Source organism: Sarcophilus harrisii, chromosome 5, assembly GCF_902635505.1.
Source record: "Sarcophilus harrisii chromosome 5, mSarHar1.11, whole genome shotgun sequence".
NCBI classification, from domain to species: Eukaryota; Metazoa; Chordata; class Mammalia; order Dasyuromorphia; family Dasyuridae; genus Sarcophilus; species Sarcophilus harrisii.
This window is the reverse complement of record NC_045430.1, coordinates 52698277-52724218: the sequence shown is the minus strand read 5'-3', so window position 1 is coordinate 52724218 and position 25942 is coordinate 52698277. Positions and strand designations below refer to the sequence as shown.

Sequence of the window (25942 nt, the reverse complement as noted above, 5' to 3'; positions counted from 1 at the left end):
AAGCTGCCCCCAAATAATAGAATGGTTTCCCGTGGAAGGTGAATTCCTCCTCTATTGAGGTTTTAAGCAGAGGCTGGATAACCATTGATTGTACATGTTACACTCATGATTGCTTTCATGCATGAGTTGAATGAGATAGCTGTTTTGGATCCTTCTGAATCTCAAACCATGGTTCTATGGTCCTTAATCTTCCAAGTATTTTGTAAGATCTGAATTTTAAAAGTACTCTTTGAAAAAAATAAAAGTTATAGGAATTGATAAATAACTATTTAGTAAGCATCCTACTATGTACACGATAATAATGCCAATAATATGAAGAAAAAAAATTTCTTCTCTTAAGTTGTATTAGGAGATACAATGCAAAAATCTACAATGTGGGAGTTGTACTGGCAGTTGGGGGATTAGGAAAGATTCAATTTAGGTGCTGAATATTTGAGATGAGTAGTGAAAAAAAGGCATTGATTGATTTTTTCCTAAATGTTCAGTTCCTCTAAACATATTTCCATATTCTGCACAAGGAAAATCAGATCAAAAGGAAAAAACCACAAGAAAGAAAATAAACCAGTAACATAAAAAAGTGAAAATACTATGCTTTGATCCATTTTCAGTTTCCATAGTTCTCTCTCCAGATGTGGATGGCTTTTTCCATAAAATCTATTGGAATTGCGTTATCACCTCATTGTTGAAAAGATCCAAGTTTATCACAGTTGATCCTTAAAGAATTTTGTTATTACTGTGTACAATACTGTTAGTTCTGATCATTTCATTTAGCATAAGTTCATATAAGTATTTCCATACTTTTCTGAAATCAGCCTTTCTTAGTGATTGATTCCGATAGGTGGAAGTAAGGACTAAAAACATTAAGGGGAAGGATGATAATTTGTGTAAAGACATGAAGATTGGAGATGGAAAGTATGAGTAAGGAATAGGAAATCTGATTTGTCTGGATCACAGATTGTATGAAAGCAAATGTGTGATAAATCTGGAAATGTAGTTTGGAGCCAGAAGATTTTACCTGCCTAACAGAGGAAAATCTCTGCTGACCAGAACCCAACTATTCTAACCCATCAATTTATTGCATTTATTATTTACTTTTATTGAAAATTTTTGTTGAATTGTTTTCGGTTGTGTTCATCTTTTTATGATCCCATTTTGGGGTTATATATTGACAAAGATACGGAAATGTTTTGCTATTCCCTTCTCAAACTCATTTTATAGATAAGAAACTGAAGCAAACAGGGCTAAGTTAATTGTCCAGGGTCATTCAGGTAGTAAGTATCTGAGACCAGATTAGAAATCATTAAAACAGTTTAAGTCCAATGCCCTATTCACTATGTCACCTAGCCATCAAATGCCAACACAGTGAACCCATATTATCTACATACTTCCTGGCTTTTCAACCTACTTCAAGTCCCAGCTAACAATCCACCTTCTTTTTTTTTCCCCCCATTATTTATTTATTTATTTTTATTTACAAAACATATGCATAGGTAATTTTTAAACATTGACCCCCGCAAAACCTTCTGTTCCAACTTTTTCTCTCTTTCCCTTCACCCTCTTCCCTAGATGACAGGTAGTCCAATACATGAACAATCCACCTTCTACAGGAACCCTTTCTCAACCAACACCATTCTTTTGTCAATTATTTCACATTTATTCTTAATGTGTATTTAAATAGTTGTTTCCATGTTGCCTCCTCCCTTAGGAGGGGAGATCCTTGAGGACAAAAATTATCTTTTACTTTTCTTTATATCTTTAGTGCTTAGTACTTGTACATACTAAATGCTTAATAAATATTTATGAACACACACCCTCACTCCCCCACCCCATGTTCCTCCCTCCCTACAAACAGAGAACCAAATTGTTTAAAGTGGATCTCATGCAATGGGAGAACACTGTTGTGAATCAACACATGACTCAAATCAAAACATGTCTGTAATCACAGATGATAAATACTCCCATGAAAGAACAATTGATGATGAAGGGTGTTGGTGCTGGAAGCAAGCCTCAAGTTAACAATAAGCAGATGCAAGAAAGTTATTAAATTGCATTGACTTTTGGGTAATTTAAAATAATGTGAGATGCAAAAGCAAGCTTTTCATATTGTGGAGGCAAAAGCTCATTTCAATATCTATAAGTTAAGGGGTAAAAGTTGATCTTATATGTATCCCACTTTAATTTTCATTGTCTGGAATGTTTAAAAACCATATGGGAACTCCTTGAAAAAATTAATGACCTATGAAAGAAAAGGTTTCTTATTTCTGATGTACACTTTCTGCATCTAAAATATGTGCTGCTTTGCTTTTTAATATTTGGAATGATGGCTCTGAATTCATGTAATATCCTCGGTCATATGCTATGGTTAGTATGACAGGAAAGTTGACCATTATATAGGACATTTTTCTGAAGCAAATAAATGCTTGAGAAATAATGAGGATCTGTTAAAAAGACTTTTAAAAAGAATCATAGTTTAATTATGATATTCTATCTCCTAAATCTTTTGGCTAATCAGTTTCCTAATTTGATTCAGTGTTGCACAATCATTTGTTTCATATGTATTTTAATGTTTAATGCATTAAATTTTTTCCCTGAGGTGACTTTGAAAAGGGGAAGATAAAAAAAAATATAATGAAAAGCAGTTTTAAAAGTTCATTTTGAAATATAGTTCATTTTATACCCCTAGATAGAATGCTTGCTACTTGAGGCAAGGGACCATTTCTTCTTTCCTTGTTATCTCAACATATAGAATAGTGGTTGGCACATAATAAGCAATAAATATGTTTTGTTGATATATTGGATTTCCTAAGTGCCTTATGGAATTTGTAGCTTTGATCAGTATATGACCTAAAATGGGAGATATTCTAGACTTTTTTTTTAATTAGTTTATTCTTCCTTTCCCCCTTTCCCCTACCCACTTGGGTATTAGGGCACTTCAAGATGGAAGTCTACTAGAATATGAATTCATTATACCAGTTTTCAGAAGACATGTCTATCAATTACTTAAGTGAAGTTACTGAAATCCTTTGAAAAATTCTGAAGATAGAGATTTTCAATATGAAAAAAGATCTCACTGTTTCTAAGGCCCTTACATTCTACTGAAAATATATGGCATATACAAAGGTAAGTATAGTAAATACTAGAAGCTTGGGGAATCTCTCACAAGTCCATTTGTCTAGTACTTAAAATATGAGAATGTGAAACAATATTAGCAGGATAAAACTGCCTCAAATGCTAGATAAACAAATTTGTGTTGATCTCTATACTCAATATTCCATTTCCTCCCTTTCTACATCTATTCCTCATATGTCAAACTTTACTTCCTCAATTTTCCCTTCAAATTTAGATGAAGAGCTACTTCCTAAAAAAGAGCCTTTTCCTAATTCCTCTTATTCAGTGGCATGGGGTGACTAAAATTTTTTGAACAAGGTAATGATGTGGTCATGCATTAGGCAGTTATTTTTGGAAGCTGCACTAAGGATGGAATGTGAGTCATGCAATTCACTTATTTATTCTCTAGTGATTTAAAAAGTACCTGTTATAAACTAGTCACCATGAGAATATAAAACAAAAATAAATCATTCACCCATAGAGCTTATATCCTCTGAGAACAAACCAAATGTACATAATTAAATACACCCAAAGAACTAGAAAGAGAATTTGTGGCTTATTTGGTTAATGGAGAGGTTGGATAAAGAAATTCCCTCTACCAAGGCGGGTGGGAACATCCTTTGCAATTTATAGGCTAGAGAGTTGTTGAGAGAATTCAGTTAATATTACACAGCCATATTAGTCAAAAGTGGGAACTGAGTACTAAGTCTTTCTGGTTCCGATATTTCTCTAAGCACTAAACTAGACTAATATGTTCTAAACATATACTAAATAAATAAACTGTGATGGTGAGGTGGGTTCAGAATAAGGGGAATTAGGAAAAGGCCCTTTTTAGGAAGTAGCTCTTCATCTGAACTTGAAGGGAGAATTGAGGAATCAGTGTATGACAGATATGAGGGATAGCATGTACAAAAGCAGGAAATAGAATATTGGGTATAGAGATCAAAAAGTAAGCCAGTTTGAGTTAGATCATAGTGTATATAAAGAATCATAATGGCCTGTAAATATAGATTATATCCAGATTGAGAAAAGACATTAAAAAGGGGTATTTATTTATTTGTATTTGTATTTAGATGTTACAAAAGGGTATTTGTGTTTTGTCATATAATAGTAATCTCTGAAGAATTAAAGTTGTGAGTTACTTACAAGTCAATGGAGACTAAGTGAGCATGAGTAGACTATGACATATTGCTTAAAGAAGGATGATGCAGATAACATAGTGCCATGGAGATGTACTTTGAGACAAAGAAATAGGTAGATGGGTAGCTAGAACATGAGATATTCTACATATTGCATTGGAAGCCATGAAATATCAAGAAATGTGGAGAAAGGGTCCACTATTTTTGAAGGGCTCCTTGTTGAGGACATGGACAAGAAAACAACAGGGTGAATGGATGAGAATGGGCAGTGACTTGTACCATTGGCTGGAATACCCAAATTAATGGGATCACAAATTCATTGAAAGATTAAACTTAAGAGAATGGGTGAATTTTCATTTGTATAGTTGTGATGACAAATCTCCAGCAGTCACTATAGAACTGTAGAATGAAGATCAGTTAGGAAGAGGTGAAGACAGTCTGAACTTGGATGACTATCATGGATAGATGTGAGAGATATTGTAAAGGTAGAATCTTATGACACTGATATCCTAGCTCTAGATCTGGAAGAATTTAAAAGAATATCTAGTTTAACCCCTTTATTTAGTAGAATAAAAGACTGAGGTCTGATGATTTTCTGTGATTGCTCTATAACAGAACTAAGTGTCTGAAGAACATTTCAGACTCAGATCTTTTTGTTCTGATCCTTTTTAATCATTATATCACTATTCAACTTGGTCTCTGATCTGATAATGGCGCTAATAAGAAAAAAGAAAGAATGAAAGATAATTTCATTGTTTTGAGGTAGGAGACTAAAGTGATGATAAGATTGGAACTTTAAGAGGAAAATTGAGAAGATGGCCTGATTTAAGGGATTAAATGAGGAGTTCTGTTTCATCTTGCTGGTGCTATCAGGACATTCAGATGGAGATGTTCAATTGGCATTGATGATGTGTTATAAGACCCCAGGGAAGAGATTGGGGAGGAATATATAGATTTTTGAGTCATCTGACTATCTGTAATCATATTTTTGTTGTAGTTCAGTTATATCTTACTCTCTTTGACTTCATTTGGGGCTTTCTTGGAAAAGATGCTGGAGTGATTTGCCATTTCTGTCTCTAGCTCATTGTACAGAAGAGAAAATTGAGGCAAACAGGGTTAAATGACACACATCTAGTAAGTGTCTGAGGTCAGATTCAAATTCAGAAAGATGCATTTAGGTTTGACACTCTAGTACTATCTATTACTGGATTATACCTACTGTACCACCTAGCTATCTAACTATAATAATATAAACTATGTGAATGAAATATCCAGGTGAAGGAATATAATGATAGGAATGGTAGTAGTAGTGATGGTGGTGGTAATAATAGTGGTAATAGTGATTATATGAATAGAATTATGAAAATGGATCTTTTAAGCTTTGTAAAGGACTTTACATATATTTTTTCTGATTCTCACAACAGCCCTGGGAAGTAGGAAGCACTATTATTTCTGCTTTACATAAGGAAATAAGTCTCAGAGTGATCAAGAATCACATAATTCATGTGTCAAGATTTCAATTTTTTTAAAGTACTTATTGATTAAACATGGACTTTGTAATGAATTGTTGATTAAATAGTTTAGGACCATTTGAAATCATTTAAATTTCACATGATACTTCATTGAAAACAGTCATTATTCTTTGGATGAGTAGAAAAATCAACCAATCATTTTCCCCTCCCCTGTTTGCCATCTTGTGCCAAGATGATATACTTTTTCCTATTAGAGATAATACCATGGGAATAAATGACTTCAGATTTACCAATGACATAATAAATGAGAGAAAATTATGAGTTATGTCTTTACAAAGAATTTTCCAGGGTTAGGTCCTCTTGATTAGAAGATTTACAATTTTATCATTACAAGGCCTAGAACAGATTGAAGATTAACTATATTCAAAAGATTACCTACACAAAAGAGGATAAAACTGACAAAAGATATTGAGGAATATTCAATAAAGTAGGAGCAAAACCAGGAGAAAACAGCAAAATTGCAACCAAGGGAAGAGAGATTATTCTAGGGGAGAGAATATGTGAAAGTCAACACTGTCAAATGCTGCACAAATTAGGGAGGATGGAATCTTTGAAAAGATCACTGATCTTGGCAATTAGAAGTCACTGTTGACCTTTGAGAAGAAGTTTTCTTCCTCTTGAGAGGATTTGGATTGAAAATCAAAGTGCAAAATGAATTAAGGAAGGAGATTGTATGGTAGAGTGGACTGAGAAGTAACCTTATATAAGTAACCTTATAGTCAAAAAGTCAAAAAGGTTCAAAGTTTGAATCTGACATAATTTGAATGTGTGATCTTGAGCTATAAGGCATTAGAAGAGGAATTCCCTCAGTAGGAGATGGCAGAAGACAGGTCCAAAAAATTAGGTATCATTGAAGAGAAGGTGAAAACAATGAGTGTAGACTATTCTTTCTAGGAATTTAACAGTGAAAGGGAAAAGATATATAGGATCCTAGAATTTTGCTTTTGTTTATTTTTTGAACATAGTGGAGACCTGAACACATTTGCATGCAGTGGATTAAGGGGTTAGTAGAATTGTAGCTGAATTCCTGAAATTGTTGAGAGACAATGAGATCCAAGGATGAATTTTGACAGGAAGTGTCATGTCAGCAGCTAGGCAGCACAATGGATAAAGCACTGGGTTTGGAATTAGGAAGACTCATCTTCCCAAGTTTAAATCTGGACTCAAATACTTTTTATCAAATGCTTTTTCTGCAGCTATTGAGATAATCATATGGTTTTTGTTAATTTTGTTATTGATATAGTCAGTTATGCTAATAGTTTTCCTAATATTGAATCAGCCCTGTATTCTTGGTATAAATCCTCCTTGGTCATGGTATATTATCCTCAGGATGATTTTCTGTAATCTCTTTGCTAATATTTTATTTAAGATTTTTTCATCAATATTCATTAGGCAGATTGGTCTATGATTTTCTTTCTCTGTTTTCGTCCTATCTGGTTTAGGTTTCAGTAATATGTCTGTGTCATAAAAAGAATTTGGTAAGAGTCCTTCATTCCCTATTTTTTCAAATGGTTTATATAGTCTTGGAGTTAATTGTTCTTTAAATGTTTGTTAAAATTCACATATAAATCCATCTGGTCCTGGGGATTTTTTCTTAGCGAGTTTATTAATAGTGTGTTCAATTTATTTGTTCTAAAATAAGACTATTTAAGTAATGTATTTCCTCTTCTGTTAATCTGGGCAATCTATATTTTTGTAGGTATTCCTCCATTTCACTTGTTATCAAATTTATTGGCATAAAGTTCCTCTTTCCTTTTTCTAATCAAATTAACTAAGGTTTTATCTATTTAAAAACAACGTTTAGTTAATTTATTAATCAATAGTTTTTTACTTTCAATTTTATTCATCTCTCCTTTTATTGTTAGAATTTCAAGTTTGGTATTTAATTGGAGGTTTTTAATTTGTTCCTTTTCTGGTTTTTTTTAGTTGCAAGCCCAATTCATTGATCTTCTCTTTCTCTATTTCATGCAAGTAAGCATCTAGAGATGTAAAATATATCCTTATTACCACTTTGGCTTCATCCCACAAATTTTGATATGTTGTCTCATTATTGTTATTCTCTTGGGTGAAGTTATCTATTGTGACTGGTTTGCTGTTTCACCCATTCATTTTTTAGGATGAGAGTATTTAGTTTCAATTTAATGTAATTTTTATTGCATCGTGATCTGACAAAAATGCATTTACCATTTCTGCCTTTCTGCATTTGATTTTGAAGTCTTTATGTCATAATATATGGTGAATTTTTGCAGAGGTTCCATGAACTGCTGAGAAGAAAATGTACTCCTTTCTGTCTCCATTCAATTTTCTTCAAAGATCTATTATACCTAACTTTTCTAGTATTCTATTTACCTCTTTAACTTCTTATTTGTTTTGTGGTTTGATTTATCTTAGTTTTGAGAGAGCAAGGTTGAGATCTCCCACTATTATAGTTTTGCTGTCTATTTCTTCTTGCAAGCTCTTTTTAAAATTTCTCCTTCACGAATTTCCATGCTATACCACTTGGTGCATATATATTTAATATTGATATTGCTTCATTATCTATGGTACCCTTTAGCAAAATATAGTTTCCTTCCTTATATCTTTTAATTAGATCCATTTTTTCTTTTGCTTGAGATCTGTATGACTACCCTTGCTTTTTTACTTCACCTAAGGGATAATAGATTCTACTCCAGCCTTTTATCTTTACTCTGTCTGTATTGCTGTGCTTTAAATGTGTTTCTTGTAAACAACATATAGTAGGATTCTGGCTTTTAATGTTGTTTACAAGAACATATAATAGGATTCTAGCTTTTAATGTAGTCTTACACTTTATGGGAGAATTCACACCTTCACATTTATCATTAATACCACTAATTCTGTATTTCCTGCCATCTTATTTTTTAATAACTTTTTATTAACAGAACCCATGCCAAGGTAATTTTTTACAACATTATCCCTTGCACTCACTTCTGTTCCGATTTTTCACCTTCCTCCCTCCACCCCCTCCCCCAGATGGCAAGCAGTCCTGTACATGTTAAATAGGTTACAGTAGATCTTAGATACAATATATGTGTGCAGAACCGAACAGTTGCTCAGGGAGAATTGGATTTAGAAGGTATAAATAATCCGGGAAGAAGAACAAAAATGCAAGCAGTTTACATTCATTTCCTAGTGTTCTTTCTTTGGGTGTAGCTGCTTCTGTATATCCTTGATCAATTGAAACTGAGCTATATCTTCTCTTTGTCGAAGAAATACACTTCCATCAGAATACATCCTCATACAGTATTGTTGTTGAAGTATATAATGATCTCCTGGTTCTGCTCATCTCACTCAGCATCAGTTCATGTAAGTCTCGCCAATCCTCTCTGTATTCATCCTGCTGGTCATTTCTTACAGAACAATAATATTCATAACATTCATATACCACAATTTACTCAACCATTCTCCAATTGATGGGCATCCATTCATTTTCCAGCTTCTAGCCACTACAAACAGGGCTGCCATAAACATTTTTCCTGCCATCTTATTAACCCCAAATTATGCTTTGTCTTTCTTTTTCCTCTTTCCCTCCTCTCCAATATTTTACTTATGAGTACTACTTGCTTTCTCCTCCCCCTTTAGAGCTCCTCCCTCTTTCTTATATCTTTCCCCTATTATTTCTGTTTTCCCTTCTATTTAGCCTACAGCTTCCATTTCCCTCTTTCTCCTCTCACATTTTTGTAAGGTAAGAGAAGCTTCTCGGTGAAACCAAATATGTCTAATATTTTCTCTTTGGACTAAATCTAATGAAAGTAAGATTCACACAATGTTCATCTTCTTCCTTTCTTTCCCTCAATATGATACTTTGCCTCTTCCTGATATATAATTTCCCTCTTTTTGCCTCCACTTTCTGCTTTTTCTGGTACAATCCCTTTTCCGCCTCTAGTTTCTTTTTTTTTATTTTGTAACAGTAAAATAAAATAATATATGCATTGTCTATGTATGCCCATAACAGAAATGCAGTTCTCAAGAGTTCTTTTCTTTTTACCTTTTTATGCTTCTTTTGAATTCTATGTTTGGAGGTCAAACTTTGTTTCGCTCTGGTCTTTTCATAGAAAATAAATGGAATTGACCTGTTTCATTGAATGTCCATCTTCTTCCCTGAAAGAACATGCCCAATTTAGCAGATTATTCTTAGCAGCATTCCAAATTCCTTTGCCTTTTGGAATATCAGTCAAGCCCTTCAATCTTTTAAGGTGGAGGCTGCTACCTCCTGGGAATTCTTATTGTGGTTCCTTGGTATTTGAATTGTTTCTTTCTGGCTGCTTATAATATTTTTCCTTAGTCCAATAGTTCTGAAATTTAGACACAATATTCCTTGGAGTTTTAATTTTTTTTTCAGGTGTTCAGTGAATTTTTTCAATGGCTATTTTACCTTCTGATTCTATGTAATCAGGGCAGTTCTCTATGATGATTTCCTGAAAAAAAATGTGTCTAGGCTCTTTTTTTCATCATGGTTTTTGGGAGTCCAATAATCTAGATTGTCTCTCTTGGATCTATTTTCCAGGTAAGATGTTTTTGTCAAGTAGGTATTTTACATTTTTTCTATTTTTTCACTTTTTTCATTTTGCTTGACTGATTCTTCTTTTCTCATTGAGTCATTAATTTCCATTCATTCATAATTCATGAATTAGTTTTTCATTTACTTTTTAAAAACTTTTTTTTGTATTTGTCCAATTGAATTTTTTAAATGAGTTGTTTTGTTCTATGGATTTTTTTCCATTTCACAAATTCTGTTTTTTAATGAGTTATTTTCTTTTTACATTTCACAAATTTTGTTTTTCTGGGAGTTGTTTTCTTTTTTCATTTTGTCAAATCTATCTTTTAATGAGTTATATGCTTTTTCCATTTTACTAAGTGTTTTTTTACTAAGTGTTGCCTTTTCCAAACCCTCTTTCAAAGTTTTCTTTTCCTTTCTCCATTTTTCTTCTAGCTCTCTTTAAAGATTCTTTTTAATTTCTTCTAGAAGAGCCTTGTGTGATGGGGACCAATTTATATTACCTTCTGGGGCTTCATCTAGAGACAATCTGCTTTTAGTCTCCTCAGTGTTTGAAATCTGTTCTTTTCTTTCACCATAAAAACTATCTATGATTAGAGTTCTTTTTGCTTTTTTATTTATTTTTTTTAAAGTTGAGATGTATTTTTAGGGCAAGTGGGGGTTGTCCAAGTTTCCCTGAAAATGGCAATGGCCATGCTGGTTCAATGCTGGCTGCACTGAGCCAGTGATGACTTATTACTAGTGTTGGGTGGGTATGGCCAGGTCCCATGAGATTCTGGCCTTTTGGGGTTCACTATTTACTTTTTCTGTTTGTGTTAGGTGTTTTATAACTTCTCTGCTGATCTACTGGCTTTCAACCAGGAAAGAGTAGCCAACAATGCCATAGATTTCTCCCTGTAGATTTCATGCCGAGCTAAATTCCCATCACTGCAGGTCTGCACAGTCTACACTGGCATCTGTGCTCAACCAGATTGCACTTGGCCCACCTCTCTCCATACCCAATTGAAACAGACCTTTTCTGGTGATCTTTGAAATTATCTTCTGCTGGTAATTTGTTGCACTCCCAATATTTGTGAATTCTGCCAGTCCAGAACTAATTCAGAGGCTAGACTTGCTAATTAGTCTAAGGGTCATGGGAGAAGATCAGAAAGAAGCATGTGTCCTTTCTGCTGGCTTGGCTCTGCCCCCAAAACTCATTATTTTTAAAATTTTTTCTTTTAGTGAAGCAAGTGGGGTCAACCCAGGGTCACACAGCTAGTAAGTCTTAAGCATCTGAGGTAGGATTTGCACTCAGGTCTTCTGACTTCAGGGCCAGTATATGCCCTGAATGGAGAATGAATGGAGAACCATTGCACCATGTATCTGTACCATAGAATTTGAATTCAGAGTTTCCTGATCCCAAGGGCAACCCTGTATCCAATATGCCACTTAATTGACTACATAAAGACACTAGATGATCTTTTTTGTGAAAGAAGGAGAGTGACAGAAACACATCGACTTTACACAGGAAAGTGGAAAATGATCTTTTTGAGAAGGTCTAAAGATTACATTGATATCATAGGGAGAGGGGAAAGGAAAAAAGGCATAGTTTATCCAGATTGTGTAGGGTGGGGAGAGATCATAATAATTTAGAATGGAAAGAGACCTTAGAGATTATCAACTCTTTCATTTTACGGATAAGGAAACTGAGGCCCAGAAAAGCAGGATGTGACATAAAACCTTCCATAAGTTAATAACAATTACTATTACCAGTCTCTGAATCTGTATGTTGCACCAAAATGTTGATTCCAAGTACACAACAGAATAGATAGATTGAGAATATGAGATGGCAAAGCTCACAATGAGGCTAAAATTATTTTTAAAAATGCTCATTCCCTTGTATTTTAAAATATTTTACAAAATAATGCACAATAATGTAAAACTGTATCAGTTGCGCTTGTTTGATTCTATAGCTGTCTCACTTTACTTAATTTTTAAATAACCATATTTCCATTTTCTCTTTGAAAAGTTTCTGATACAGGAATTTGATTTAATTTGCTAGAGATACCAAGTTGAAGCCTGAATACTGTAATTTACCTATTGCCATTGATTTTTTTTCTTGAGTAGACTTACATACTTATTGCATGTCATGTAATGTGGCTATCATACTTTTACTGTTCATTGAATGTAAATTAAAATGTATAGGTGATAGTTAAGGATCCTATCTTGAGCCAATTATATTGAAAGTCTGTGCAAATGAGCTGAAACATGCTAAAAGACTGAGCTTGAGTATAACAACTATTTAAGGGGAAGTATAAACTAGAAAGTCCACATGGCTCGATACAGGAAGAAATGATAGAAAAAAAGTGAATTTGATGCAGTAATCTATCACTGTAAGTTTCACTCACTGATTCTAATGTTTATTTAATAATGGTGGCATTTATTCTATCTCTCTCTTCCTTCCTAGGATGCGTCTTTTTGCAAAAAATACTAATTTTGGTCAAGGCAGACCTTTTGGCAAGCATTTAGGTCAGTATGGGATTTGGTACACTTCAGTTCAGGATAGCTGCTCTATTCTGCAGCTTCTCTCTATCTGATCAACACTAAAAGCCTTAAAGGAAGTAATCACTCTTTGATTGCTGAACACTGGCTTGCTGATGGACACCATTTCCCAATGGTCTGCTGCCAGACTACATTGATTGAAATTGTACTTTAGTGTTTCTTTTCAAATGTTTCTTTTATTTTGTTCCTCCCTCTATCCCATGAAGCTCCCTTTATAGGTCATCTCATGGTCTCTACTTGGACATTCTGCTATCTGCTTGTCTCTGCCTACAGAGGAAGAATCTCCTTCTGTACTGACAATCTGATTGTCATAGTTAGATTCATCAGCGAGCCTCAAAGCTGGATCTGCTTAATTAGTGGGAGAAAAATAGCAGAAGACTTTCCTATTGCATTGTGATGGCTCCAATTTCTTTAGGAAATTTCCCAAGGAATCATCCAAGGATTCAGTTATTGTGAAATCAGAGAGTCATTCCTTATGACAAAGGATCATTTAAAAAAAAGGAAAAAGGAAAAAAAGGAAGAAAAATTCAGAATTAAAAAAATACAGTATACAAATCTAGCATAATTTGCAATACTCCACATCCATGGAACCCTGATAGGTGCTCATTGTGACAGGTGATCATACTTTGGGTCCAAACCTGGTGATTCTAATTTTGTAGTGTCTTTTTTTAGACATAGTTAGGTAACAATAGATAGAGTGCCTAGCTTAGAGGTAGGAAGATTCATCTCGCTAAGTCCAAATCCAGCTTTAGCTGGATTTGCTAGTTTTGTAAAGATTCGTATTTCTGAGTTCAAATTTGGTCTCAGGTATGTTCTAGCAGTGTAGTCCTGGGCAAGTCACTCAACTCTGTTTGCCTCAGATCCTCATCTGTAAAATAAGCTTGAGAAGGAAATGGTAAATAGTTTTGGTGTCTTTGCCAAGAAGGAAATTCAGATATGAATGAAATGACTGAACAACAACAATGAAATTAATATTTATTGCTGTGATTCTTTTTATTTACATTTGTTCTATCATTTTTCATCAGTTTATATAAACCTCATGCTTTCTACATTCATCATGTTTGACACTAAAAATTCAATAGTATTTTTCTGATTACATGTAGATAGTTTCTCTTTATTTTTAATATTTTATTTTTTCCAAATACATGTAAAGATAGTTTTTAACATTTACCTTTGCAAAACCTTGTGTTCCAATTTTTCTTTGTCTCTCCCCCTTTCCTCCCCACAATAGCAAGCAAAACAATATAAGTTAAACATGTGCAATAAAGATAGTTTTCAGCATTCATATTTATAAGATTTTGAGTTACAAATGTTTTTCTTCCTCCCTCACATCCCCAACACAGCAAGCAATCCAATATAGCTTATATATGTACACTTATAATACATTTCCATATTATTGACATTTCTTTTTTTAACTATTTCCTAATTGATGTATATCTATTTTGCTTCTTGTTTCTTTTATCACAAAAAGTACTGTTTTAAATATTTTGGTACATATGAGACTTTTTGATCAGTGATCAAATATGTGCATAGTGATGAATCTCTGAGTCTAAAAATAATTGACATTTTAAACTTTATTTCATAATTCCAAATTGCTTTCCAGAATGATAATATTTATTTAGCTCCAGCAATAATGCATTAGTATGCTTGTCTTCCTACAATCCCTCCAACTTCGACTTTTTCTATCTTTTGTTATATTTTCCAGTTTGCTGGATGTGAGATGAAAGCTCAAACTTGTTTTTATTTGCAGTTAACTTTTACAGTTAGAAACAGAGCATTTATATTATTGTTTCCAATTGTTTCTTTAAAAAACTCAGTTTAATACTTAACATGTATTGGTCAACCTGCCATTGGGTGGAAGAGATGGGGGGAAGGAGGGTAAAAATTGGAACAAAAGGTTTGACAATTGTCAATGCTGTAAAATTACCCATGCATATAACTTGTAAATAAAAAGTTATAATAAAAAAACCTCAGTTTATATTACTCTAACTTATCAGAGAATAACTTTGATATTTCATATTTATATTGTTTATATATCTGCAATAACAAACACACCTGGGAAATTGGTTATAAAGTCTTTTCTCATTCTACTGTTTCTCTTCTTACTTGGGATCCATTAATTTTGTTTCTGCAAATGCTTTCCCATTACATATAATAAAAATTATCTATTTTACCCTTGGTCATTGTTTGTTTCCTTACCTCTGTTAAGAATTTATCTCCTAGCCACAAGTCAACTTTAGGCCAAAAAGCTTTTCAGTTTTTTAAAATAAAAACCTTATCAAACTTGAGTTTATTCATTTTCATTATCATAAAAGTATTTAAAATTGAAACTAAGTACTATTTTCAATGAATATAAACCATAAATTTTTACTTTAAATGTAGGAGTAAAGGAAGGATAATTTTTAATCTGGCTATTATTTGATATTGTTCTAGAGATGTTAACAATAACAATAAGACAAGAAAAAATAATCGAGCAACCATTGTCATGTTTTTAACAAAATTTTACTTTTGCTTTTTACTTTAACTTTGCTTTTAATTTTGAATTAATATCCACTAATATATTTGGTCCATGTCTGTCCTTTGTCTTAATTTTTCCTTGATTTAGGTATTAGGATTATATTTGACAACATTAAAATAAAGTTGGACTTTATAATTACTGCTTTCTTTCTCAACTTTTGAGAATAATTTTTGTAGTGCAACAATCACTTTAAAGTTTATTGTTAAGCATACATTTTTTTTCTGTCACCTTCATTTCCAAGTACATTTCCCCTTTCCTTTTTAGTCATCTCTTATAAGAAGGAATAAAAAATGAAGAGAAAAAAATAATTCAGCAAACCAAGACATCAGTCTCTAACTGTCCCCAAATGAAATGGCCTGCCTCAGGCTTCAGGAGATAGGGAGTTTCTTAATTACTGAATATGTAGGGAAAGACTGCACGTTATGAAGAGGATTATGGTTGAGGTTTGAGCCAGATGAAATGGATGCTAAATTGTTCTCCCCAAATTACTGTTTTCTCAACTGCTTTTAATGCATATCATTGAAAAGATGGGCCTATTATTTTACCTATTATTTGGAAAGATACCAAATTGCATTGGAAAATGTGATACTAGGAGTGTTGGGATCTGGCTCTGACATTACTTTTGTGATCTAGCACTGTAGAGAGTGGGAACTCTGAAGAAGTATACTTGAAACAAGGGGTTAACTCAGTGGAATTGATGAGAGTTCTCTGATTCACATATATACTTAATACTTAGTATGGTGATGTAATGGTTCTCTAGTTCACATATAATCAGTATGCTGTAATGATGTAATTACAATAAGGTATATAGGAGCTAAGAAAAACTGGAAGATAGACATTCTATCTTTGACCACTCTCGTGGTGGCTCTTCTGCCTCCTGCATTAAGATTGAGACTGGGCCAGGATAAAGAATCTAGACTCTATTCTTGATCATTCTCATGGTGTCTATCCAGATGGACCAAGGACCATCTGAAGGACCTCCAGAAAGCTAGCCTGAACAATACATAGTACAGGTCATGAAACCTCTTTAAGCCTCAAGTCTTCCCATCTGTAAATGGAGGAGACTGAAATAGCTAATCTCTAAAGTCCTTTCTGTTTCTCTATATATTTTCCTATAAGTGTAAGTATATTTAAATTCTTAAGCTTCAGTTTTCCTTATCTATGAATGAATATAAACATATCTGTATAATCCTTCATATGGCATTTTGTGGGGATAATAATTTCAAATGTTATAATATTATATGTCTTTGGATGATGATGATTTGATCAAACTATGTTTCCAATTTTTTTTTTCCTCACACTATTCCATGCCATGTACCCAGTGCATTAGCCAAAATGGACTGCTTTCTTCTCTAAAATAGATTTCATACTTTCTTATTTTTTGAACAAATACATAATTATAATGGGAAGAATGCTTCTAATTAATATCATTATCCCTGTTACTTCTTCTAGGGAAACTTAGAAAGGCCATGGTCACTCAATGCATCCTGGGCCATTGCCAGTCATCTTAACCTTTATCTTGCCCCTTGATTTCAATGACTACATGAGAGAATAAAGCTGATGACGTTCACAACTCTGCTTTATTCAGATCCAGTTCATGGACAAACTGAGATATCATCCTCATGATGTCATCGATCCTTTTTGAGAACAAAGGATGAGCAACAACAACAATAGCAATTTCATTTTGAAGTGATCTCTCTTGTGTAGCCTGATGCCATCTTGTTCATACTTCTCTTATACAATGCTATATGCAGTTTATCAATACAATATTGTTGTCTTAATTCTTTTATTATTAAATATTTATTTGAGGGGAGAGACTGTTTAATATTTGTTTTTTCACTACTATCTATCATAGTAATTGGTATATAGAGAATGGTTGCTAAATGAATATATGCTTCATAGATCCCAAGTGGATTTCTATTTCTGGTACATTTGTACCCCAGCACTATAACCTAGGAAGTAAAACCTATGGAGATGGCAGCCTAGCCACCGCCCTTTGCAGGTACTATAATCACATCTTTTTAAAATTCTGAAAAGAAAGTTTTTGTCACTTGAGTGTTTGGCACTGTCAAATGATTCAGTATCAGATACTGGTAGGATTTTTGTCACTATAAATAACATTAAAGAAAAAGAATTACTTTGTACTTTCAACACTATACTTTAAGGACCATGAGATCTTTCTATTTGACTTGCAAATAAAGCCTTCCATATGTTGTCTCTCCATTTAGAATGTAAGGTCCTTGAGAGAAGGGACAGTCTTGATTTCTTTTGTATATGTGTGTCCTCAGAACTTAAGGCAGGGTTTTACACATAATAAATGTTTTCTTCCATAAATTGATTGATTCCTATAGCAATAAAATCATAGGTCCAAACCCTATCCCTATCTCCTACCTCTAATGCCTCCCCTTTCTAATAGATAAAATGGTAAAGAAATAAGTTCTTGTCTGTGATATACTGAAAGAAAGGATGACACAGTAGATGCAGAGCTGTGTTCAAGTCCTGCATTTGACACATTCTGGCTTTATGTATGACAAGTCAACTTGGTGTTCCAAGCCAGTGACACAAAGCTTAAATAGAGACAGGGCCACTAAACCATTATATAGAACTCTCTGCCACTACATATTGAAACCATTTATTAACCCTACCTTTTATTGTATTTTTATTTATTTTGATAAATATTTCCCAATTACATTTTAATCTAATTTAGCTATTCTGGGGAATGTTGGGGGCTTCACTGGAACTCGTAGGGTTCACATGTTCACTTCTGCTTGGTATAACTGTCTAAGACTATAAATTACAAAGAGGACACTGCTTGAATAAAATATAAGTTCTTTCACCTAGGAGTTCCCTATGCCAATGAAATCATAGGTTGAGTTTCTACCACTATCTCTAGCATTGGAAAGGGCCTTTAATAGTTTTCGTTTTATATAGGAGAAAGGTTCCATAAATTTTCTGGCCATAAAGTGCACCCTGAGATCCTGAAATGCTATTTTTTGTTGTTGTTGCAAAATCCAAGCTCCAAACTCAAGTGATAAATTTCTGTCCCTTTGTTCTAAGGTACTCAAAGAAGAAGTCAAGTATGACATGATTCAAATTGAATAGATATCTATGTTCTTAAGCATCTCTTCTGCTTGGATCTTGAGACATTCAGAAAATTCAAAATGCTCAGTGAAACATTTTCTTTGTTTTCCTATCTAATGATTATTTTATATTGTAAACACCAAGAGAATAGAGACAGTTCAAATTTGTAACTTGTCCTTCCAACAACCTTGAACTTATGAAAAGTTCATTCAATTTTTTGTATTGATGTTCATTAAATCAATTAATCATTTCATTAATAGACATTGTTAAATGTGCTAGGCTTTTGGGGGAGGTATCAGAGAAAGTTCTTTTTGGTCTTGACTCCAAAATTAACTTACTGGGTGATTTAGATATAGAGGTTCTTAACTGGTAGTCCATAAAGCTTTTTTTTCCCTCCTTTAAATATTTTGATAAATATATTCAGCACCAATTGCCTTTTTTTGTAATGCTACATATATTTGCGTATGTATAACACACACACACACACACACACACATATATGTATTCACAAACATCATTCTGAGAAGAGATTCATAGACTGCCACCCTGAGAAAGAGGTCCATTATTAAAAAAAAAAAAAAAAAAAAAAAAAAGGTTAAGAACCTATGAGTCCAAAGGGAAATCACTTATACTTTTTCTCTTTTTAAAAAATCTACAAAATGGAAAGACTGAAATAGATGGTTTCTTAAGTCCCTTCCAGCTTTAACATTTCCATAAATATTAATTTTCACAAAATTCACATAAAGGTTTTTAAGGAAGCAAAAAATATTTTTAAACTGTGTTTTCTAATTTTAATTGTGAAATTTTCAAGATTAAGATTTTCTTCTCCCTGACCTTTGTTAATTTTCATTTGCATGGATTTATCTCCTCCCTTCCCCCCATTTAAGTCACCATAGGGTAGATGCATGGACAGCACAACACTGTCTATTCCATACAGCAAGGAAAGGGCATATTTTCATTTAGAGAAAATGCCTACCATAGCAGAAAGTGAGAATTTGGTTGGGAAATGCCATTTTCTTCTAAGATAGGACTAAATGAATTCTGGTTACAGATTATGAGTATTATGGATATAACACTGGAGAGCCGCAGAAATGGGGCTAGCCAAAAAGGGCTAGTTCCCCAAAAGTTAATGTTTAAAAATAAAGTATAACATAAACATTTATGCTTTATTATTTTTTAAACATTAGTTTTTTGTGATAAATGTGCAAACTCTCATTTCTTAAGTTTTTTTTTTTTTTTTTTTTTTAGTTTTCAATGATTTTCTGTGGTTGTTGAATGTGTGAATTTAACTCATTTCAATTTTTTGAAAATGTTCAAGGTGAGTGAAGGAAACAACTCAACATTGTTCACACAAGAATCCTACCTTCATACTACTTGTCTGAGAAATTAATTTGGATTCACTCTTAAATTCACTTTTAATCTTTTCCATATATTGTGAAACTCATTCTACAATTGAGTTTTGGGCCCTTTCTAGCCACAGAAAAAAATGAGGATTTGTAAGAATAGCTGGTTCTGTATACATGAATGGACTTTTGGAATTATTTGAAATGAAGGTTCTTTTTGAGTTCAAGGGAGTAGCAGCAGAGTAGTATCTTTTTTCTTGACCTGAAGAGTCAAACTCTTGAATAACGGGGTATGCTTCTATTCTTAAATCAGATATATCTTGTCCTTTTTTTTAGCTTTAACTAGTGCCTTTTGTAATCGTGTCATAGGGGGTGGACAAAGCTGCTGCATGGGTGTTGCTGATTGTGTCACTGCCCTTCTCCTTCCTCCTCTCTCCACCCATGAAGGGTTAATTGAGGGGAGTAGGTCAGGGGATGGGGAATGCCCTAATGGAGCCTGCTGTGAAGCACCACACTCCTTAATTTCATCAGCACTTAACTTCTTTCTCATCTAATTCTTCATGCTTTTCAACTGTTTTATCATATCCTCCCCCTCCTGCTCTTTCTTCTATTCCTTATACCTATATTTATGTAATTCCTTAAAGCCAATTGTATTAAATTATATATATATATATATATATATATATATACATATATATATATGGAGAAAGAAAAAGAAAGAGAAAAGAGAAAGAGAGGAAGAGAGAAGAGAGAGAGAGAGAGAGAGAGAGAGAGAGAGAGAGAGAGAGAGAGAGAGAGAGAGAGAGAGAGAGAGAGAGAGAGAGAGAGAGAGAGAGAGAGAGAGAGAATGAGAATATGCTTCTTTAGGAATTGAATCAGGAGCATTATTATTGTAATATTCAATTAGTTGCTCTCCTATTAATTTCCACTTGTCTGGTTCTAATGCTTCTTTCTTTGAGAACCAAGGAGATGTGTACTCTGTTTCTAAAAGTCCAATGATCTGCTTCCAAGTTATGATGAAACATTGGCTTTTTATTACTTTAACTATGTACTCTATATACTTCCCTTGGGGTGGGGAAGGCTCTTTTCTAAGCATTTGTCCCATTTCAGATGAAACACTAGTTTAGACCTTACCAAAGTTTCCTGCTTGTCTATTTTGGTACTCAATTTAATTTCCGGGTCATGGATACTTCTATTGAACTCAGAATTGTGTCAGTCTGGACTGCTGAGTGTAAATCCTTATTTCCACATTCGGGCAACAAAATAGATAGAGAAGACAGAGGACTGGAGGTTAGAGGACAGACTCAAAGATAAATACTTTCATAGTGGCTGCCTCTCTCCTTCACTTCTCCACTAAGACCAAGGCCCATCTGAAAATCCCCTAGAAAGCTAGCCCTGCTCCAGATGAAGGAGACAGACTCTGAAGGAGACAGTAAAGACTTTGTACTTTATGCCTGACTATGCTTGTAGTGATTATTCTGCTGAAATTCTGCTAGCCAGAACATTACATCCAACTCTACCACCACGTCCACCACAACCAAACACTACCACCTCCATCTCCACCTCCACCACCACCACTTCTACCACCTCCAACATCACCATCACCTTCACCACCTCTAACATCACCAACTCCACCACCACCACCACTTCTATCACCTCCAACACCACCACCATCTTCACCACCACCACCTGTACGACCACCACCACCACCTCTACCACCTCCAACATCACTATCACCTTCACTACCTTCAACATCACCACCTCCAACACCACCACCATCTCCACCATCACCACCACTACCTCTACCACCTCCACCACCACCACCATCACCACCACCACCACCACTACCTCTATCACCTCCAACACCATCATCACCTCTATCACCTCTAACACCACCACCATCACCACCACCACCACCACCACCTCTATCACCTCCAACACCGTCACCACCTCTATCACCTCCAACACTCACCATCACCACCACCACCTCTATCACCTCCAACACCACAACCACCTCCGCCACCATCACCACCAGCACTACCATCATCACCACCTCTATCACCTCCAGCACCACCACCACCACCTCCATCTCTACCACCTCCACCACTATCACCACCGCACCACCTCCACCACCATCACCCCTACCACCACCACCCCTATTGCCACCACCTCCACCACCATGATTTTTGCAGCCCACAAGGATATCTACACAACTTCTTCTGTTTGATTGAGTAATATACATTGGCTATTAAGCTTCCCAAAAGTTATTTTCTTTAGTAGTGTAGTTTTTTATGACACTATTGGTGTTTTCTTGGCAAAGATATTGGAGAAGCTGTGTCTCTAAATATGTTTCTAAATATCTAGTCATAGATTTCTCCTTGATACCTGTAGAAGATCTAGATGTTTGTAAAGAGCAACTTCATTCATTGATTAAATGTGACCGCCTGATTCTTGCTTGAAGGAATGCTATGATTTTTTTGAAGTATAATTTTTTGAAGTATAATTTAAGAAGGTTTTGGTGAATGTCAAAGGACATGTTGGTTTCAGTCAGTGGGAAAAGATTCTGTGACATTGGGGAAGACACTTAATCTTTCTTCACCTTGGTTCCCTTATTATAAAAAAGAAAATGTTGAACTTTGCTGGCTTTTGAGACTCCCTTCCAGCTCTTAAATCTAAGCTTCTGGGAGCCACATAATAAAAGTTATATACTTAAAAAATTCAGAATTATATACTTAAAACTTTTGGTGAAAACTTTTTGCCTCCCAGTCTGTATATACATTGCATTGCTTTAGGTACTACTTTTCCAGTATAAAATTGAGATTGGGATCTTTTTCTCATTCTTAGTATACTTTTCTCACAAAATATTATATTTCATTAGGAGAGAGTTTTTTCTCTGCCCTGTTAGATTTCTAACTACATCAGGTTTGGGTAAGGACAAAAATTGGGACCTGTCACATCCCAGTTATTCAGACTATATGGACATTGTTGAAACTTGGCTTGAAGACTAAGGGAATATAATAGCTAGGAAGTGCTTAAACTGGGAAGGATCCAAATGGATGGCATGAAAAAAATTCAAGGTCAACAACCAGAATATGTATATATCAAGTGGATATCAATGTCCGGAGAAAGAAAACAGAATAAGAATCATGATTATCAAAGTCTGAGGGGGGCAGCAAAAAGCAAAGTTCAGGTTTAGAAAGCAAGGTGTTTGATACTTTGGGAAACAGCAGAAGTGTGAATTAGCAAAGACTTCTATTAATTTAGTGCATTATGATCTGTGAGTGGTCTGTGAGTGTGTACATATATTAAAATCCAGCTATTTCAGCAGCTTTGGCTTCTTGTTGCATTGTGGTCCATAAATCCAGAGATGAAACAGCTTTAGAGGCTAGCTAAATCCCTCATTTTGCAAATGATAAAACTGAAACCCAGAGAAGTTGTAACTTGTCCAAGTTATCATCAGAAATGAGATGTGAATGCAGATTGTCTAACTCCAAAGGTAGTATTCTTTCCACTTTACCACAGGGATAAATATCACCACTCCCAATGTTATCTATAATAATAGCCATCTCTGAGAAGCATTGGATAAAATTATATCTTTTTGAATGAGATCTCCATTGTTATTATCATGGCTAATCAGGATCCTATGAATCATTGCATCCAGTTTGGTCTAGGGTAGATCCATCTATCAATTTTATTGGCTCAAAAGTGAAATGTTCAAACTGGTCCTGACCTATAACCTCTGTGTATTCTCAAAGACTTTCTTATACTCCTTATGATGTTGAATTATCTCTTAGTTGGTGAATATATGTTCTTCTTGTCCTTTATGGACCCAAGCCTGTTTGAGATTTTTAACAGGAATATGTATTTATAAAGACAATATAGTTTGTACAATGTATCTAATATATAAGAAAATCAGAATGCTAACAAAACTTGTCTGACAAGTATGGTTAGACCTAAAACTTTCCAATTCTAAACCAATTTCTTTTTGATTTTATCATATGGCCTAGGTTCTATGAGTTTTCTCCCATCTAACTTGACACATTCAGTATCCTGGAATTGCCTGGCTGGCACTTCGCTTTACCCAAATTTTAGGGACGTCCTTATCTCAGGATATTTTATTTGGACTTTTCTTAGTCCATTTATTAATTTTCAAGGATTAAATCACTGGCGCACCAATAATTGCCATTATACTCCATAACCAACCAGTAAAACACACTGATACATTATAGATTCAGTGTATTCTACCCACACCTAGATAAGATCCTTTTTAGAAGGTATTAGAGTTATTCTTCATGGCTTCAGAGGGTAAAACCTCAGAAGAAATTAATTAGAAGTTGTAAGGAAGTAGAAGTTGGCTTGTCATGAAAAATCATTTTAACAATTTAAACTCTCTTTAAATTTAAACAATTTAAACTTGGGAAATGAACTATTTCCCAAGGTAATGAGTTTCCTGTTATTAGAGATCTTAAAGTGAAAGTTGAATGATCACTTGTGGGGAGTGTTGTAGATATAATGGATACATTGGTCTCTAAAATCTCTTTCAACTCTGAAATTTTGTAACTGATCCCAGCTAGCAATAAAATTAACATGCATTACTACAATTAATTACTACAATTAACCAACCTTAATTAGAGTCAAAAGTTCACCAAGAAACCCCCCTCCCCCCATTTCTTCTAAGCTTTGTCTACTCAGTGAAATTGTATGGTAAAGGCATTGGACTTGGAATTAGAAAGACTTGTTCCAAATCCTTCTTTGGACACACTTGCTAGCTGTTTCACCCTGGGCAAGTCATTTAACTTAGCCTCAGTTTTCTAATCTATAACATGAAGATACAAATAACACTTATTTTGTAAGGGCTTTATGAAGATCATATGAGATAACATGTATCATGTTTTAAAAACTTTAAGACACTATAAGTTCAGAACTATTATTTTGAAAAAGAATTTTTGTTATCCTGGGCTATGTTTCTAATCTTAGATACCAGATTCATCTTTCAAAAAGAATAGTGATGGCTTAGTATAACTCATCATTGCTAATCAGGGAAAATAAATTCTGTCACTAAGTTTGTATTTTTAATTCCAGGTATCTCATTATAATCTCATTTATCATTATGGTTTATCAAGAAATTGGCTTTTCTCTCCTTCATTTCAACCTCAATTCAATTCAGATAGAATTGTAACATACTTTTGAGTTTGACATTGGGATTTTAGCAGTAAAACATTGTATATAGATTTTATAAACTCTTTTTTCCAACTCATCAATTTAAAAAATGAAATAATAGGTGTGTGATCTAAGGCATGCTGCTCAATGATTTGTTTCTCTTGAGAAAAGATGCTATTAGGACAGAATTACTGAGCCCACCACCATCACTATCACATCAGTTAATCTATAAATTACTAAGATGAGGTATTAATTTTTCATTTCATTTAATTAGCTGAGGAGAACTTAAAAAAATTGTCACCTTAGTTCAGTAGACATTAGCAATTTTCTTTGTATAGAATTCATGTTAAGTAACATCGTAGATGATATAGAAATTGAGCCATAATCTCTGCCTTTGTAAAGGAAGAAAAACCCAGATGGCTTGGGTAAGGAATCACTATTGCTTGGGGAGGAGAGGCAGTGCCTTCATGAAGAAAATGTTGATATTTAACTGAACTTTGGAGAATGAAAATAATTTCTGTAGATGGAAAAAGGAGTGAGAAGAAAGACATTTTAGGCATAGGAGTGACATAAGTGAATTATACATGTAAAACTAGGATTATATATTTTTAGCTTCTTCATTTTATAGAATAGAGGCTTCAAGAGCTTAAATTACTTTGTCCAAGGTGAGATAGTGAGTGTTGGAGCAGGGATTTCAGTCTAGATACCATCCCCATCCTCATTACCAAATTCTGTGTTCTTTCCATTATATTATGGTGCTTCAAAAGTACAGTCAGTTGGTAACCAAGCATTTATTAAGCATCTACCATGCTCAGGTATGGTCTTAAGCACTAGACATACAAAAGCAAAAATATAGTTTCTTCCCTGAAGGAATTCCTAGTCTAATGGGGAAGATTACATTCAAGCAAAGATATACGTACAAAAACAATTAAAATATGTATGAAATACATACACACAAATATAACTTTCTATATGAGAGAGGAAGAAGGGGGAAAGAGAAAGGG

General features: G+C 34.1%; 1 protein-coding gene across 11 annotated transcripts in view; it reads left to right on the top strand.

Annotated features, from left to right (window-relative positions):
• Positions 1 to 25942, top strand: part of NAV3 (neuron navigator 3) — a 1064916-nt gene that overhangs the window by 200759 nt on the left and 838215 nt on the right. For 6 of the 11 annotated variants that reach the window (XM_031938355.1, XM_031938352.1, XM_031938354.1 and 3 more), the window contains one exon: positions 2927 to 3120. The exons of the other annotated variants lie outside the window; for them this stretch is intronic. The gene's annotated coding sequence lies outside the window, so the exon portion shown is untranslated. The remainder of the gene's footprint in view (positions 1 to 2926; positions 3121 to 25942) is intronic. 11 annotated transcript variants of the gene reach the window in all.